The 18,814-nt window shown below is 34.8% G+C and overlaps 1 pseudogene; it reads right to left on the reverse strand.

The window, feature by feature from the left end:
- Nucleotides 1-18,393, reverse strand: part of LOC149252716 (uncharacterized) — an 85,323-nt pseudogene extending 66,930 nt beyond the window's left edge.
- Between the last annotated feature and the right edge of the window lie 421 nt (nt 18,394-18,814).

Consider the following 18,814-nt stretch of genomic DNA (forward strand, 5'->3'; position numbering starts at 1 on the left):
ATTTATGAGTTTGGTTAACACAACGTTGTAATATATCAAAACATTTGGTAGATGCATTATTTCAGGGGTGATTTTAAGTAGTCATAAGTTGGCTCACCAATCTAGCCCCACACAGAGTAACATTTTGGCTTAAATTTGTTTAACCATGTGTTCAATCCTTGTTGCATCAGACTGCAAAGTTGATAATGTATATATGCTCTATTCTCAAGGTATCAAGTTCAATTATTGTCGCTGACAGATCTGAAATAAATAATTTTTACTTTTCATTTTGTAGAAATTTTAGTAGACCAAGGGTGAGACGTTGCCATTTTGTAGAAGTGCCTAGAAAAGTATAAATTGTAGATATTTAAATTTCATACATGGTTTTTGGAGTCATTAATTGACCAAATCGTAATCCAGTAGAAGAAAGACGATTTCACCTCAAATAAAAATGTAGGTAGATATAATTGTGAGTCAAATCTCATTGTCTATGGTTTACATATGAACAAGCGTCGCATGTTGTTAAGATAATACCAGGGGGTTATGAATTTGTTTGTGAATCAATGTTTGTTGAGTAGATTAGATTGACATAACTATATTTAATTTGACTAGGAATATTGAGTTCACTGGTTGGTATGATTGATGTATTGAGGAGTTAGGGTTTCATGCTTGACGCAGAATTATAATTGAGTTCTTGGAGAGTGTTGATGATGTTGTTGTTTGGTTGATAACCTAGAGTATGCTTCCATTAGAGGTTGATGAATTGCTAGTATGCTTACCATATGCATTGTATCACCATTGATTTATTATGGTTGTATTGCTAGGTTTTGACTTGATATACTAGTACATTGATGCAAAGATTGTTAGGTTACATGGCTAGACATTTGATGACTTGAGCAGAGAAGTTAGGGTTTGATTTTTGGAGCAGAGGTGGTACGATAGTGGTATTGATAGCAGCGGATGACTAGAGAGTGTTGGGTGCGAGGTTTGGATTGATGTTGAGCAGGAGAAAAAACAATGAATTGATTGAGTTTGATGTTTGGTGAAGAAGTAAATTTGACTGATGCTAGGGTTTGAAATGTAGATTGAGTAGAGGTAAAATTGATTGATAGAGGTTGTATAACAGCTTCTTGTATTGTAGTTTCTTTATATTAATTTTGAGCACGGGGGATCCAGCCTGAAAATTGTGAAACGTGGTCCATCGATTGATTAGGGAGGCAAGGTGGTGTTAGAGCAGGTTGGAGCCTACGTAGGGCATTGGAGTGTCCTTTCGGTTACAACTGGTAAACAGGGTGCTGGAGCATCCTTGAGGTTGGAGTTTGTAAATCAGGGTTTTGGAGTGTCCTTGTAATTGGAGCTAGTAAATCGGGGTGTTGAAGCATTCTTAAGGTTGGAGCCTGAAAACTAGGGGGTTGGAGCCTCTATCAGTTGGAGCTGAAAATATTGATGTAAATTTTATTGAAGACAAATATTAAGAAGCGTTCAATGGTTTTTCTCCCGGAAGGGTATCCACCTAAAAAATTGTACTATTGTCTTGATGTTTGTGCATAGTTGAATGATGTCGTTTACTATTCATGTGATGTTGAAAGTTATGTTGATCTAGTGTTAATAATGATTAATGCTTTGTGAAATTAAAAATGCTAATTGAAGAGAAATACTGATTCACCCCCTCTTAGTGTTTCCAACAATAGGGAGATGGATGATCTTCACTTAGAAGAAAAAATTCCTATCATCAACAGCTAGGTAAATTCCAAAATGTTCCACACCTTTGGATGGGAATAATGTACTCAAATCCTTATTTCTTACCATCTTTGACCAAACATTGTTTTCCTTGGATTATACCATGGACGTGATCAAGGACCCATCTTCTTTCATGATATCTTTTTTTGCTCTAAAATTGCCTCAAAAATTTAATCATAGGCATCTGCTATAAGGAATAACCATGGAATCTTCTCCATCACATTTGAAATTCCATTAACAAGCATGATGTCACTAAATTTAAATTTACCCCATAGTATCCCATGGACTTTTTGAGGGTGTTGGTTGGAGATAATTTTCCTTGATGACCTAGAAATATTGCCTCTTTCATAGATTTTGAAGTTGTCTTCTTAAACAAAACCTCTTTCCCTTCTTCTACTAAAATAAATCTATCGTGCTAATGGTTCCCAACAAACAATTTCTTTCCTTGCCATGTTCTGGTCACTTAAATATTCTAAAAATAACCTCCTTAAACAAAACCTCATTCCCTTCTTTCACTAAATTAACTCTATCTTCCTTTAGATAATGACTCTTAAACAAAACCTCATTCTCTTCTTCCACTAAATTGACTCTATCTTCCTTTACATGATGAACCTTAAACAAAACCTGATTCCCTTCTTCACTAGATTGATTCTATCTTCTTTTAGATGATGGCCCATAAACATTTTGTGACTTTTTCATAAAGGAAAAATAACATTATTATTAAAAACGTGTGGAAAATAACACTTCCTCCGGTTTTCCATGAGAAAATAAATGCATCACTATAAAAAGCAAACAAAATTAAATAAATTATAAGAAGTTGCGAAATCAACTTTACTGCTCGACAAATTATTTTTTGGGAATTTTTTTTCAATGTGGCAATTGTCATCGCTCATCACAGTCCATGCTGCACAAAGCTTAGCAACGTCATCTGGAAACGTCACCTCGATGTGTTTTATACTACGCATTTTGTGTGGTTGTAATGAGGTAGTTGGCACGCAAAAATCATGCGTCTCGAAAAATCAATGGGCACATGATTAAATTAAACAAGCACGTTACACACCTTTCGATGGTCCGTGAAAACTGGAATTACGACCTGCAACCTTCACCAGAGAAAAAGAAACCATTGGAAAATCAATGGCACCTGCGTTTAATTGAATAAACAAATATCGTGTCCCTTGATGGACAGTGAGAGCCAATTTGTACATATCTAAAAGAAAATTGGAGGAAAATTGGGGCAGAAAGCCTTATATATATGGGCATGTGCAGGTAGCAGTGTGATCAGGAGAGGAGAGGTGTTGGAGGAAAATTGGCACAGAGTGCCTTATATATATGGGCATGTGCAGGTAGGAGTGTGGTCAGGAGAGGAGAGGTGCTGGAGGAAAATTGGCACAGAATGCCTTATATATATGGGCATGTGCAGGTAGGAGTGTGATCAGGAGAGGAGAGGTGTAAGCCGAGGAGCGCGGGAGAAGAAGCAGAGCACTGAGAAGGTATGCAGCAGGAGGTGTAAGCAGAGGAGCGGAGGAGAAGAAGAGGCGCACTGAGAAGGCGATCAACATGACAGTAATTCAATTCTGCTGTGGCTGAATGATTTTATGGTCATATTGATAGCCTTCTCAGTCTGCCTCTTGTCCTCATAAATCGTCATCTATGAAAGGTATGAAAGATATTTGCGAGCCAAGAAGACAACTGTAATTTATTGCCCCTAAATTTGATAGGATGCCAATTCCAATTAGCTGTTATGTATTTTAATGTGTAAAAATAAATATCTTATTTTATTTTATTAGTATGAGTGTTAAATAGATTAAGGTTAAGGGCTGGAGATTCAGAGATATTTAGTAAGAGTGGAAGTTTAGTTTTTATGAGTAATTTTAATTAGTCTGATTTTCTGTGAATATTGTGATTAATCAGTCTACTATAATAAATAATAACCCGTAAACTGTTTCCACTGCTAATTCAACAACTAAATTGTAATGAGTTTTTCTTTTGTATTAAAAAAAATCATATTTATTATGAGATCTAGGATCCCAGAATCCAAAATTCAGACAGAGCAAAACAGAATTTATGGCTGTACTTCACTACAGAATTCAATGAATTGACAGAGCAAAACAGAATTTATGGTTGTACTTCACTACTTTAATAGTTATTTAAGCGCTGAGCCTATGAGCCTATATGGAATCTGGCATTTCAGAGTTGTTTTGGAGGGTGTAACAGCTATTCAGAGTGCTTTTAGCACCTACTCATACTAATAACTTGTAATTGCAAGGGTTTGATGAGAGGCAGTTAGCATAACAGTTAGTATAGACTAAAGATGGAAGCATGTAAGGTTAAAGAAAGGTTTTTAATCACAAATTAGTAAATGGGAAATGATTATTACAATGGGGGACATAAAGCATTAAATTTAGGATTTTTCACTTCCGGGTACATAACTCACTCTACTATACTTTTGCCCTGATATATACCATGTTAAGTTTCATTAAATTTTCCCAACTGCTGCCTACAATTACGGAAGTGAACTGCAGTGATTTCCTTAATTTCTGGAAACCAACTGCCCTAATTTCTTTAAATTAGGGAAATCAACTGCAGTGAATTAATTTCTTGTTGGAGCTTCTGAAGTGGTCCATTACTCCATCTGGAGTTCTCTGCCATGATCTGTGGAACACCTGACAAATAGCCAACAGAAGCTTGATGGAAGCTTGGCTATATATTTATCTCTTTGGTCCCCAAGCTTGTATCTCAATCCCATTCCATTTTACACCATCAAATTGAAAGAGCAGAACTTGAAAGTGCCTTCAAATTTTCTACAGTGTCTTTTCTTTTCTTTTCTTTTCTTTTCTCTTCTCTTCATTACATTTCATAGCTTGATGAACGGGAGTGCTCTCTGTTTGGGCATTTATCTCTCCTCATAACAGTTCTGCGATTTGCTTTGGCGGTCATTTAAATAACCTCAGCAGTGTTGCAAATCTGTCAAAAGGTTGCAAAGCACCAGGTAACTCAAAACGCTGAGAGGCTCCACCGAGAGCATAGGCAAAATAATTGGAGACAGGCAGCTGCAGCGTCTTTTTGACTCACCCTAGTTTACTATTTTCTTTGTCCTTTAGCATTGATCCTCCCGTGAGTGACCATATGGATTGTTATGTGCATTTAAATATTTCCAATGCCACCACGCTATGATTTCTTGCTGTGTTTGACACTGGTGGGCGAGAGTCTCTGTTTTGAGTGTAGTGCCTTCATTATCGTTCTTGAATGCTCGCATGTTCTTTGATGGTGATAGTTCTGCGTAAGTTTTGGCTGAGGTTCAGCTACAGGTTCTCTGCATCAGTGTAAATCTCCACAGTTCATAGTTCATATTTGAGTTGCAGAAAACAAAAGAAGGGACTGCCGGAAGCATAGCATAAAGTTTTCTTTTGGAGTGTGAGTAGCATCAATCGCTGGAAGTATTTTTCATTTGGGCAATTGATTCTATGTTTATTTCGCATTAAGTTCAAATTTAGCATTGTAAAATCATTGTTAAATAACTTACATACCATGCACCTGTCTTTTGATTTTCTCTATCGCACAAGCTTCTCAGATTTGTAAATATTACCTCATTTTGCTTTTTTTCATCTTCCAGAATTCTCATAGTTATATTCTGTATGGTTTAGTTTTTTTTCTGCACTATGCAGTTTTATTTTCACTCCGAGCTGTTTGTACTAGCTCTATACTTACTGTTATGTAATCTGGATCCCATCATTATAGAATCTTGCTTTTTTCGTACTGTAAAAAAAATGTTGGACAGATGATTCAAATCATTGAATTAGTCAATCTTTTTTATCTCTCCGACTGATAGTCAGGTTTAAAAATTTTGATTCTGAAAAAAAAATCATAATAGGGAAACATGAGATTACTAATCCAGAGATTTGATATATAAAAAAATCATCTTAATTTAAGATGGATGTGGGTTAACATAGATTTATTATAAAGCCTTGCAACTAACCTGAAATTAAGGTTATCTCCATATTACTATTTTATGAATTTGGCAAATCAGGATGATGTTTTTCTTTATAACTTGTAATGACTAGTGTTGGATCATAAATACTTCTCTCTGATGTCTTAACCGTTAGTCACAATACAGCTGGTTATCAGAAGGATTCAGTTGTATTGAATCACAATAACCGTTACTAACTAAATGAACTTAATAGGGTTTAACTAAATGAACTTAATAGGGTTTGAATATATAACTTGTATATTTTGAAAAGTGAATTGAAAGAAAAATTAAAGATATTGCAATAAGGAATGGTAACTGCAAGATGGGCTGGAAGACATTGCACATGTTTTACCACAATAATGAGGATTAATAAGGACGAGTGTTCCAAGTGGAATATTTTATAATATCGACTTATCAATAATAATTTTATGAGTATGATGTATATTTCTTTTCTTTATTCCCCGTGATTTTTTTGGTCTTCCTGCATCACTTAAAAATATTTCTATTTTTTCATTTTCTAAAGTGTTAGCTGAATTTTAACAGAATATTTTAATATTTAATGAAGAGAAAAGGGTAAGGACGAGTGTTCCAAGTGGAATATTTTATAATATCGACTTATCAATAATAATTTTATGAGTATGATGCATATTTCTTTTCTTTATTCCCCGTGATTTTTTTGGGTCTTCCTGCATCACTTAAAAATATTTCTATTTTTTTATTTTCTAAAGTGTTAGCTGAATTTTAACAGAATATTTTAATATTTAATGAAGAGAAAAGGGTAAATTTATGTAGTATTTGGGTTTGATCTCACATTGTAATGGTAATTGGTAAAGAATGGGACCTAGTTAACCTGATAAATTAGTATGAGTAGGTTTTATGGATTATCAAAAATTCTAGAACATGATTATTTATATGAGCATGAATTATAATAATTTAATATCTTAATGGATATTTTAGGGACAACATAAATAGGTCTACTAACATGTTAATAGCCAATGATATGACTTTAATTGATGTATTAATTACTTCTTTGCATTGTCCAATGGTTGGTTGTAGTCTTATGTAATATGTGTTTTCTTTTTAATAATTTTGCAATAAATTGTTGTTGGGAATTTGGCTCAAGCTATTCTTTTATAAGAATTTGTGGTTCGAAATAAATGTCTCAAGAACATGAAATTGTTAGGGTCCTACCTTGACTTCATGACATAAATGTTGCTAAGGAGTCAATGTACAAGGACATGTTCTCTAAATAAGACTAATTAGGTAGATGTGGTTACACTTGATGTTAAAGGGACACCTACTCATTGATGGTGGGAGGACTGGTAAATTCAGGATCTTGGAGTGAAAAATATCTATATAGGTAGGAATCTATCTAATGTTTTGTCAAGTATTATCATTGTATTAAATCTTTTCTCATTTGGAGGTTACCTCCCCAGAGAGGCATATTTATGAATATAATGGTTAATATTCAACATATTCAATATTCTTGTATTCATATTTTACATTTTGTACTTTATAATTCTTTTGGTATTTCTCTTCAGTCACTAATTTTTTTTCTAGGAATAGTACAAGTGGTATTAAATCTCTTTCGCATATCGATGCGAACTCAATTTTAAACAATCTTTTCAAGCTAGAGACATGTTCTAGAGTCTTTAAATATGAAGCTTTGTTATTCACTTAGTAAAATGATGTTTGGGAAGCTTATATATATGGTCACATACAGGTGGGGTTACTTGATTAAATGTCCCTTGTATGCTTCTATTAGTATAAGGTGACCACACTTGCATGCTCCCCATCCCTAAATTATGACTATCAAATTACTTATAAAATCATAACATAGTCTCCTAAATAAATATCACATCTCAATTATATTTATGAAACATTCTTTTAATCACCTTTTTTTTTTTGAAGATTTGATTAATAAGAAAATAATTTCTTCCTCTTTATTTCTTACTTTGAAATTATAGCTCAATCTATTATTTTATTTATTTATTTTAATATTAGATTTTCTCATTACATTTTTGTTTGGAAAGACTAAAGTTAACTTACAATACATGTCCTTGCAATTCTAGGTATTTTTTTTCCTTTTTCTTCTTACCTAATTTGAGATGGTACATTTTGTCAGTAATTTGGATAGCCCCTTTCAAATTCCCCATTTGGTAAAGATGTGCACCTAATGATATTCTTATATTTCATTGATATTCATAAACTATGGGATCCCTTGTGTTGATCCTAAGAAGCCTTTTTCTATGCTAAACCATGCTACATAATTTCAATGGCTATAGAACTGTTGTCCACACCAAAATTGTGGTATTCAATCTCTGCCCCATTTCCTACAATGAGAACCTCCTTGAAGATTCAATGTCTTGTAAAACATCCATGGAAAGGTGTTTACCCTTTGTTACCCACTTTCCCTTTTGTTTATGACCTATAACACATTAAGCTCAAATTGAATATTATTGAGTTCTTTCGACAATTTAGAATGTCTTTCCTTTTCAATTAAAATATAATTCCTTATATGTTTTGTTGGCCTCTACATTTGCTGAATTTCCACTCAGTGAATTCGCTTCAGGAACATGGTACCTCTTTCCTCCTTAAAGTCTCAAGAAATTTTGGTTGATGGGGCATTCTTAATAAAAAATTTCTATAGATAGAGTAATTAAGCATTTGATGCATACAATCTAACAAATTGTCTTTTCCCTTGTTTGGGAATACACTCTTTAAAGTGACCTGGAGCCCTACACACAATACACCTAAAAGGGATGTTTATATAATTTACGGTCTTTAATTCCATCCATCACCTAGTACAAATTTATTCGATTTGGAATACCATCTCCTAAGTCTAGCTCCACATAGATATTTCCCATTGATCTGTAGTCCATGCTTTTGGTTTTGTCATTCATGGTGATTTAATTACACAATCTATTTCTAGTGGCCTTAAAGATCTCCTCATTCCATAACTCTAAGGGAAGATATAGAAGTTGTTGATCCATAGTTCCCATATTGTTTCTTTTTCTCAAAGGACCAAATCTAGGCTCTCAATAATTTCAAAAGAGAAATAAACTTTTCATAACTAAATACATCTTCCAATCTCATCTAGATCCTCCCTGGACCTAAACACAAAAATAATATACCCCTAGCCAGAAGAAAAAACCTTGAAACATACCTAAACTTCATTTCCATAGATTTCACAATATATTCTTTAATGAAATTTATTTCCCCTCTCTTTCCAACAAAGAATCTTCTATCAAAGAGGTTTGAGCATATGATAAGGTTTTTTCGGATTATAGCATGAGACTCTATGATGATATTCATGAGAAAAAAAATGAAAAATTGACCCAAAAACACTTTCCACCAATAAAAACTCAAAAAAAAAAAATCATAGTTAGAGAACGCCAAAACCATGCGTCTCGAAACATCCTCCACGAAGCAGTAAAGTAATCAGAATTTTGTCAGGTGCAAGAAACATCCTCCAGGAAGCAGTAAAGTAATCGGAATTTTGTCAGGTGCAAGAATCGCCATAATAATAAGACAATGAAGAGATTAAAAAAATGAATGGGCACATGAATAAATTAAAGAAACAAGTATCATTGGCCGAATGAATGGCGAATGAATGGGCACCTGCGTTAATAGAATAAACAAATATGGTGTCCCTCGATGGACGGTGAGACTCAATTCGCACATCTCTAAAAGATGCGACCATGTTTCAGGCGGACGAAAACTGGTACACGAGCTGCTCTATATTGATAGCAAATGAGTTACATGCTTTTTCCCTTTGTTTTTAATCAATGTTTCGAAGTCCATGTTGATAGGAAATGAGTTACATGCTTTTTCCCTTTGTTTTTAATTAATGTTTCGAAGTCAATATCTTATTTCAGGAGTGTGTAAATAGATCATGGTTACATCTAGAGATATTTTTGGCAGAAGTAAAAGCTGGTCTTTTATTGACAGTAATTTCAGCAGCATGAGTTGGTCTGTAATGAGATACAGTAATATTGGTTTTTTTTATTGGTTTGATTACTAAGTTACAAAAATAAAATAAAATAAATCATATTTATCAAATTTGAGATTTCAAGATCTAGAGATTCATTAATGGATAAAGCAAAATAGAATTTATGATTGTACTTTAATTTTTTTTAGTAGGAAAAAACCACGATTTATATTAATAGCAAAGGAGAATTTACAAAAATTACAAGTAGTTGGAAAAACAAGTGCCAATAATCGTAGACAGTAAACATCATGTTGAATCAATGAGTATCATCTTTCCCCAAAAATTAGAAGGAAAGAACGAAATAGGTTCTTCATTGTTAAAACTATATATGGAGGTTGTGTGAAGTAGTTATAGAATAAGATAGGTTACAGCCCAAACTTGGAACAATATAACCTTGTTGTAAAAAAAGATAGTCATCGTCTGTGAAGGAGAGAAATCCCATTTCGCAAAGGACATTGTACAATGCCCTGTGGCCAGGCAGAAGTAATCCAACAACAGGGACACAAAAAAGAACAGTGTTCAGAATTATGGTCCTGGAAGGAGCAAGTCTTCCATGTTATAGGTGTTGTTTTCCCAGAGAATATCCATATGCCATTTGCCAAGTTCTTGGGACAGACCTTTTTTTGATAATCTGTCAGCTTGCTCGTTTTGGGATCTGTCTACATGTTGAATAGAGTATCCATTTTGTGTTTGCCAGAAGATCTCAATTCTCTTCATCCATCCTATTAGAAGAGGGTTATTTATGGATATCTTCCCTAAAACATGGTCAATTATAATTTTGGAGTCTCCATGTATATGTAAAACAAAGATCTTTAGAAAATTGCTAAAACATAATAGATCCCAAAGTGCCATTGCCTCCTCTTTGTTGTTGAAACCATTCCCTCCATTCCAGTAAAGTTTGTATTTTAGTTATTCATTCATGGAAATGCAAAACCACAAGAACATATACCTTTTTGTGTTGCGCCATCAAAGAAACCCATTGGGTACTCTAGCTAAGGGTTATTGTGCCCACGAGGCTTACTACTTAGCTGTTTGAGCTGTGGCATGAAAACGCTGTAATATGAAATAACTTTGTGAGTGATTTGCTGAAACTCTTCTTTCTTGTTTTGGAATAAGAAATTGTTCCTCCATTTCCAAATTGTCCATATACACATTAAGGGAATGGGTCTCCAAGAGGCCTTCTGTGCACTCCACCATTCTAGTGAGTCCTTTATGGAAGAATGCATTATAAAACATAAACCAAAAAAATTAGATAAGTTTTTCCATACCTGAGTGGTGAGTTTGCATTGCAGGAAGATGTGCTCGTTGTTTTCAACTTCAGCTTTGCAGATAGAACAAATGCCCGACCCTTGCCACTGCCTCTTCTGTAGATTCTCCCATATGAGGTTTTTGTTGTGAAAAACTAACCAAGAGAATATTATAATTTTGCTTGGAATTCCTGTTTTCCATAAAGCTGTGGGAAATTGCCGACTTGTTTGGGGTGGTGGTATATTGGATAAAGATAAATAGGTATCAGAAACACTTATACTATTAGTGCTCCTCTTCCCCTTCCATGTGAGATAGTCTCAAGACTCTGTACGACAAATTCCTATATTGTTTATGTTTGCCAAAATCTTGTTCCATTGTAGGGTCGCTTGGCCATGTAAGCCCATACTATGTGCTTCTTTCCAGATCAGTGAAGGCCCCTGCCAACTCGCAATGGCTTCTCCCCATACGAAGATGCCCGCATGATGTAAGGCATTTTTAATTTCCTGTGGAATAGAACATTCCTCCCCAGCTCCTAGGATTGGGTCCAATGCAATTAAAATTCTGTTTTCATTCTAGAAACTCCATGTGAGATGTTGTAAGAAAAAATATTGAATTTCGCGGAAGCTTTGCCAAATCGCAGAGGCTTGTATGGTGCCAATAGTAACTTTTATGTACTAGAAGGCGAAGTCTTTGGTGCCCAGATACTTTTTTTTAATGGAAATACTCCAAGAGCCTTCCCCATATAAGCCCCTCCATAAGGATTTACACAGTAAAGCTGCTCCAAATTTTTGAAGATTCATAATCCCTCAACCTCCCAGTTCTTTTGGAAGAGTAATTTTAGCGAGTTTGGCTAGATGAAATTTCTTCTTTTCATGACAGCCTTCCCAAATGAAATTTGCTGTAAGGTGGTTTAGCTCGTTAATAATGCTCGCTGGTACATAAAAAAGGTGAGTCCAATATACAATTAATTGTGCTAAAACTGCTTGCGAAAGTGTAGCTCTCCCACCCATCAACAGACATTTACACTCCCATCCAGATATTCTTTTATAATAACGATCTATGATCCATTGCCAGTCTGCTCGAATGTAGCAAGAAGGTTTAAGGTGGTATCCTAGATACTTCATTCCCTCTTGAATAGGAGTTTCTTTGATGTTGTATAAACCTGCAATGTAATCAATAGTTTCCCTACCACATTTTCTGTGATAGATTACATATTTCCTTTCATTTATTTGTAATCCTGAAGCCATTGTAAATTTCTTTAGGATATTATAAAGACATATCCAAGTGAAACGGCAGAGCATACCCAGAATCAGAATGTCATCTACGAATAGGTTGTGTGATATGTTGTTGTTTTTGCTAATCATCAGAGGCCGGAAATGTCCCTCTATAACAACTCTTTTGATATGCAGACTTAGGCAATCCATTGCCAGGATGAATAATAACGGGGATAGGGAGCATCCCTGCCTCAGTCCTTTAGCAGCTCAGAAGTAGTTGGTTGGGTATCCATTAATAAGGATGGCAAAATTTACCTTGTCTACACAGGCCATAATCCAGTCTGTACAGTATGGGTTGAGACCAATTTTGGTGAGAACACATCTTAAAAAACCCCAATCCAGGCAATCATATGCCTTCTTTAAATCAATTTGAAAAATGGTTGCATCAAGATTTTTTGTATGGATCGAATGCAAACTTTCCTGAGTGTTTGCAACAACATCATGAATAAGTCTATCTTTTAGGAAACCATGTTGTTCCTGTGAGATATAGCGCAAGAGAGTATCTCGCATTCTGCCAGCACTGATCTTAGAGATAATTTTGTAGATGGAATTGCATAGGGAGATCGACCTAAGATCTGAGAAGGAATTGACATTTTTTTTCTTTGGAATAAGGGCAATGTAGGTTGATGATATATATTGCGAAGTTCTAGATTCCTCAACCATACTCAGAAGATCCTTCTTTACTAATTAAAAGAAGTGAAGGAAGAATTCAATCGTCCATCCATCCGAACCTGGACATTTATCTCTCTTGAAAGATTTCATCACTTCCAGAAGTTCCTCTTCGAAAACAGGTATGTATAGTTCTTCATTCTGTTCATCTTTGAACATTGTAGGATAAGGTTCAATTCCCCAGATGATATCTTCAGCCATTATAATTTCATTTCTACTGAAGGTTCCCTGGAAGTGCTGTACAACTACATTACATATATCTTCCTAAGTCTGTAGTGTTTTCCCTTCCTCCTCCCTAATCTCCCATATTGTGATTATGTTACGCCGATGGTTTGCATTTCCATGAAAGAACTTTGTATTACGATCTACTTCGCTTAGCCATATAGCCCTGCTTTTTAATCTCCATGTGGCTTCTTCAATAGACAGTAATTTTTTTTCCTAATTTCTAGTTCTTGTATGCGAAGGCAAACCTTTAAGGAAAGGCATTGAGATGACATCATTAAGACAATCCTGTCCAGTTTCGTCTAAATGTCTTCTAGGTCTTTCCTGTTAGCTTTTTGCTTCCGAATTTGCGAGGGCTTTACTACCTTCCGAAGGGAAGCTAGTTTGTCAAGGAGATGCTGAGAAGGGGAGGAAATTGTGAGAATAGGGTGACTTTTCCAGGTTTCCTGAACAAGCTCATTGAACTTTTGGTCTTCCATCCAAGTTCTATTGAATTTAAAGGGAAATCCCTTTCGGATTCCAGTGTTCCTCCATTGCAGTGATATGGGTCTGTGATCAAATGTGAAGTTGCTGATGATTTCGGAACCTAAAAAGCCCAGACGTTCAATCAAATTTTCATGAACTAAGAATCGATCCAGCGTTTTGGCCAGATATGCAGTACTAGATATGCCGTTATCCCATGTGGGGGAAATTTTGGCAGGACATATGTCTACAAAATTATATGTAAGCAGGGTGTCTTGTAGAGTGCCGACTAGAGGATCCATATTTCTACCGCAACCCCATACTTCATCACTGCTTAAGGTACAGTTTAAATCTCCCGCAATTATTAAGGAAGCCAGTTCCATTATTTCTGACTAGAGGATCTGATTCCAGAAGGTAAGACAATCCTTGTAAGGAGCATATACAATAAGTATATGGATATTGCCGGGTGTACCACGAAAACTGGCTTCCAGCAGAATGCTAGAAAAACATCTAAAGGCCTTAAGCGAGAGCCAGGATGGATCCCATAAAGCCGCTAGTCCCCCAGAGAGGCCAGTGGAATCAATTGCAGTGATATGCCAACTTGGAAACATTTTCTGAAAATATTAAATAACTTCAGAACGCTTATGCATCGTTTCCTGAATGAGGATGAGATTAGGATATAAGGAAAGGAACAAGTCTTTGAGAGCTATAAATTTGGGGTCAGCTCCCAACCCCCTCATATTAATGGATATACTACGAGTCATATTGTGAGTAGATATAGAATGTAGTATTTCAGAGTTGTTTTCTCTACAGAAACTTTGGAATTGCTCTTTTCAAAATATTGGAATGGAGGATGTAACAATTATTCAGAATACTTTCAACAGCTACTCAGATTAATATCTGGTAATTGCAAAGATTTGGTAAGAACCAATTACAACAACATCTGGTAACTAAATGTCCATAGGTTTTGGATAGGTGGGTTGTTAATGCACTCTTATATGTTAATTCACATATTCAACTCCCCACCCTATTTTGTTGTTATCCTTGAACATTACCATGATGTACCCTCACCAATACAAAATTAAAAAACAAAAAAAAAATAATACCCTCACCAATACAAAAAAAAATTAAAAATTAAATTGATAACTAAATAGACTTTAATAAGATTTAATCCAATAACGTATATGTTGGACAAATAATTCAAGTCAATAAACTTAATATTCATTTGATAAACACTTCCAACTTCAAAATCATATTGTTTTGATAGATATAAATATGGAGATAAGAGATTATTAATCCAAAAATTAATCTAAAATCTACTATTTTAATAGATATAAATAAGAAAACAGAAAATTATTAATCCAAAAATTTGATATTTAAATAAATCTATCAGAGTTTAATCAATATCAGGATGAATGTGGGTTTTTGACATAGATTTATTGTAAAGCAAGGTTATCTTCATATTCCTATTTTATAAATGTGGCAAATCATGATGATGTTTTTCTCTATAACTTGTAATGGTTGGTGTTGGGTCATGAACATTACTCTCTATATGTTTCTTAACTGAACATATTTTCTTTGTACATTTAGAATAGGTTTTGAACATTACTCTCTCTATGTTTCATAGCTAAATAGGTTTTGGAGCTCAAAATAATATTGTATACAGTAATATTAGAATGGAGGATGTCTTAAGGATCCGGTGATATTTGATCACAATAATAGTTAATAACTAAATTTATTTAATAGGATCGAGTGATATTTAATTACAATAATAGTTAATAATTAAATTTATTTAATAGGGTTTGAATATATAATTTATTGTACATCTTAGTTGGATAGATCAAGTAATTGAACAAATCATTATGGTATATCTTGGACTGAGGGTTCAAGTTAAAGTTAATAAATTAATTTTAATTTTTTTATTATCTTAATATCAAGTTTATTAATTGAGAATTTAAAAAAATATATTGTAGTCAGTAAATTAATTTTATTTTTTTATTATTTTAATATCAAATTTATTAATATCAAATTTTAAAAAATTATATTATTTGAAATATTTAAATTTGTTAGTAAAAAATTATTAACAAAGAGATTTGAAAGTTAAATAGTTTTATCTTAATTTGAAATCTATTCACATAGATTTGAGTTAACATATATCTATTGGCTGATAAAATGTGTCTCTTAAAACTCCTAATTACCCCACATTAATCATCAATCCGGGCAAGTCCTCTTATTTCAAGAGTGTACACAATATGTGCATGCTATAAATTCAGAGAGTAATGTTTCTTAAATTGTAGTATAGATCTTTGATACAAGAGTAAATGGATGCATCTAATAAACTCAAATCGTAATTATTAAAGTAAATATGACATCTAAGTTTCAAAACGCAATCCTCTACTGAAATCAAATCTTACACAAGCAATTCAAGTAACAATAGCATCAGCCGAGAGCACAGTAGCAATAACTCATCTCTTCTTAGTTGATTCAATCTAAATCATATTCAATCTCTATAAAGCAATCAAAACAGAAATGATATCAATCTGAGAGTTCAATAGTGATAACCAAATTCTTACAGCTGATTAAATCGATACGATTCACTATCTAAATAATTTACTTTGTAATAAATATAAATCAAATCAAATGACAGCGCTGTGAAATATATAAAGAACATATACTACTTCAATCGAGAAAAGCAGTAAACAACGAATAAGGTAAATTCACAGAAACAGGAAAATTGTCAAACCAATCAAACTTTGTGAGAATCAGAAATATATAACACAAGGAAGCAGTTCAATCCACCAGAGGCCGGTCCCTTAGCCACCAATGAACACTACTGAGCTACTTCAGATAATGCGAGGGAACAACAACTTTAATTATATATTAATCATCGAACTTAAGTAACATGACAATATGGTCATGTTCTCCAACAGTGCAAGCCTGTAATTAAAATTACAATTTGAAAAATAATAGAGATTCCCCCTTCTTCCTACAATCGATTTCTTTTATAATCAGAAAGGGGTAAAGGATAAATGTGATCCTGAGGGATTCGAAACCGATTACTAACTTCAGACACCTTTCCTATTTCGTGTTGATCCTTTTGATTCGCCGTCGGCCTTGTCCGCAACCGACGCATTCCATCCTTTGTTTGTCGGTTTTTGCTGTTCCATCGTTAGGGAACAACAATTGTTCCTTTTGTTATTTTTCTGCATAAAGAAGAGTAAAAGTTAGCTAAATCGTAACTGCAAATAATTCATCCGTTTCTTATCATAATTCGTCAATATATTAGCACACTAAGATATGAAAAAGATAAGAATCAAGGAAAAAGGTGATGAAATTAATAGTAAATACATACCCATTTCGTAATTCAACATACTCCCCTGCTTACCCTGTTTCATGTCCTCATGCAAAGTAAGTAATTCTGATGCGGTGTAGTTAAAGAGTAGGCTGGAGAAGGAGCGTCAAAAATTGGTCTAAAACCATGATGTTGAGCTAGGAACGCAAAGGCGGGCCCTTCCTTTTTCGTAGATAACCCGATAACCTTCAGGAGGATACCAAATGATGGGGCTACGAAACTGACATCCTAACCAATAAGGTCCTTCTCTTAAAATAAGGTTGCTATAGGTGACAAACGAGCCGCAGCTGCTTTAAAATTTCTGTAATTAAATGGCTCTCTATCCTACACACTACTAGTGGAGACTATCCACCTAAGCTTGGATGCAGCCAGAGAGCTTTCTTGAATGGAGTGAAAATATGATACTCCATTCTGTACAATCTCTTATGAATAGGCCCTAAAATTTTAATCACCCCTTCCCTTCTCATCAGACTCTTATGGTTGGTAAGCATTTGCAGATAGTGCTTGGGTTCACTTCTTACCTAGAGATCCAATCCATGCTCTTGTCGTTGGAATGTGTTATGAGCTTTAAACCATTTAAGTTGGTTAACTAAAAACGCGATAAAGGCCTGGAATTGAACATCTCCCACAAAAGGGTTAGGGTTCTTTTCCACCTCGTTCTCTAATACAAAATTGTGCAGGTAAAATTTGAAAAGAAGCCTTTGAACTTTTACACCATGCTGTTTGCAGCAATTTATAAAATCTTCAACTGTTTTTAATTCAATTGGTTTTCCAGCTCTCATGGCTTTAATTTTCATAGCGAGTATCGTTCTAACAAAAACAAGGCATAATTGGTGGCGGGAGACGTGAATGCTAAGACATATGTATATAATGAGTAGATGGTGTCTGTCCGACCTATGACCCTATCTAGTTTGAGCTTGATTCTCTCTATTTTCTCTTCTGCTTTTCTGTATCTATTGAAAGTCTCGCTCTCTGTTTCATTCATTTCCTGAAGCTGTCTCTGCAGTTCTTGATATCTCTGTTGGGACACGGTTTCTTGCTCAAGCCGTTCTAATGTGAGCCAAGCTTGTGCTAATTCTTTCTGAAGATTTAGTATAATGGGGTCATTCTGTGTCATGATATTCTTTGGCTTGTAAGCTTGTCTGAGTGCTTATGCACATTCTTTGGCTTGTAAGCTTGTCTGAGTGCTTATGCTATGATAAAGGATGTTTTCTATTTGAATTTCTTTATTATGGGAGGTCCAAACCTCCGTCTGAGTAGCCATGCTACAAGAGGGTACATCCTCTGTCTGAATAGCTACGTCTACTAGAATTGTATGTTGTTCCTTTTGAGTGATAACTGGTTGAGTAGGTATGGGCTCTGTTTGGGTCCCTGTAGCCCTACCTTCATATAACTCTGTTTGTATAGTTGCATTTACTGTCTCCTGGGTTTTGTCCGGAACCTTTCCCACTGTGATTTCTCTTATTTTTCTTCTAACCCTTTTGACCATTTTGCGAAGCTTCTACTATTCTTTCCTAAGATTTTTCAATTTGGCTTTATACTTTTTCGGAGGAGGGACTGTTCTGCTAACAATCTCGCTAATGGCTTCTGCTTCTAAAGAGCCTGGTTGCTCACCCTGGCTCTATTCTAATAAGACCGTGTCTCCAGATTGGTTATCGGTTTCCCGAATTATTTCTGTCTCGGCTTCTTCTTCTTGGCATATTTTTTCTGTGCTTAGGCCTACCTGGCTAGTTTCCACTGGAAGAGTGTCGCTAGATTGGTTCTCTTCTTCTTGAATGGCCTCTGCATCTATTTCAGCTTCGCGACTTACATCTTTTCATGGAGATAGAATTCTGGTATGGCCAAAATTCACAGGAGATTGGGTTTCTCTTGAGTTAAAATTGAGCAGTCCTTCAGGCCGCATGTAAACA

Source organism: Pinus tabuliformis, chromosome 7 (genome assembly GCF_031772625.1).
Source record: "Pinus tabuliformis cultivar Carrire ecotype Pingquan chromosome 7, CPIR1, whole genome shotgun sequence".
Taxonomy (NCBI): domain Eukaryota; kingdom Viridiplantae; phylum Streptophyta; class Pinopsida; order Pinales; family Pinaceae; genus Pinus; species Pinus tabuliformis.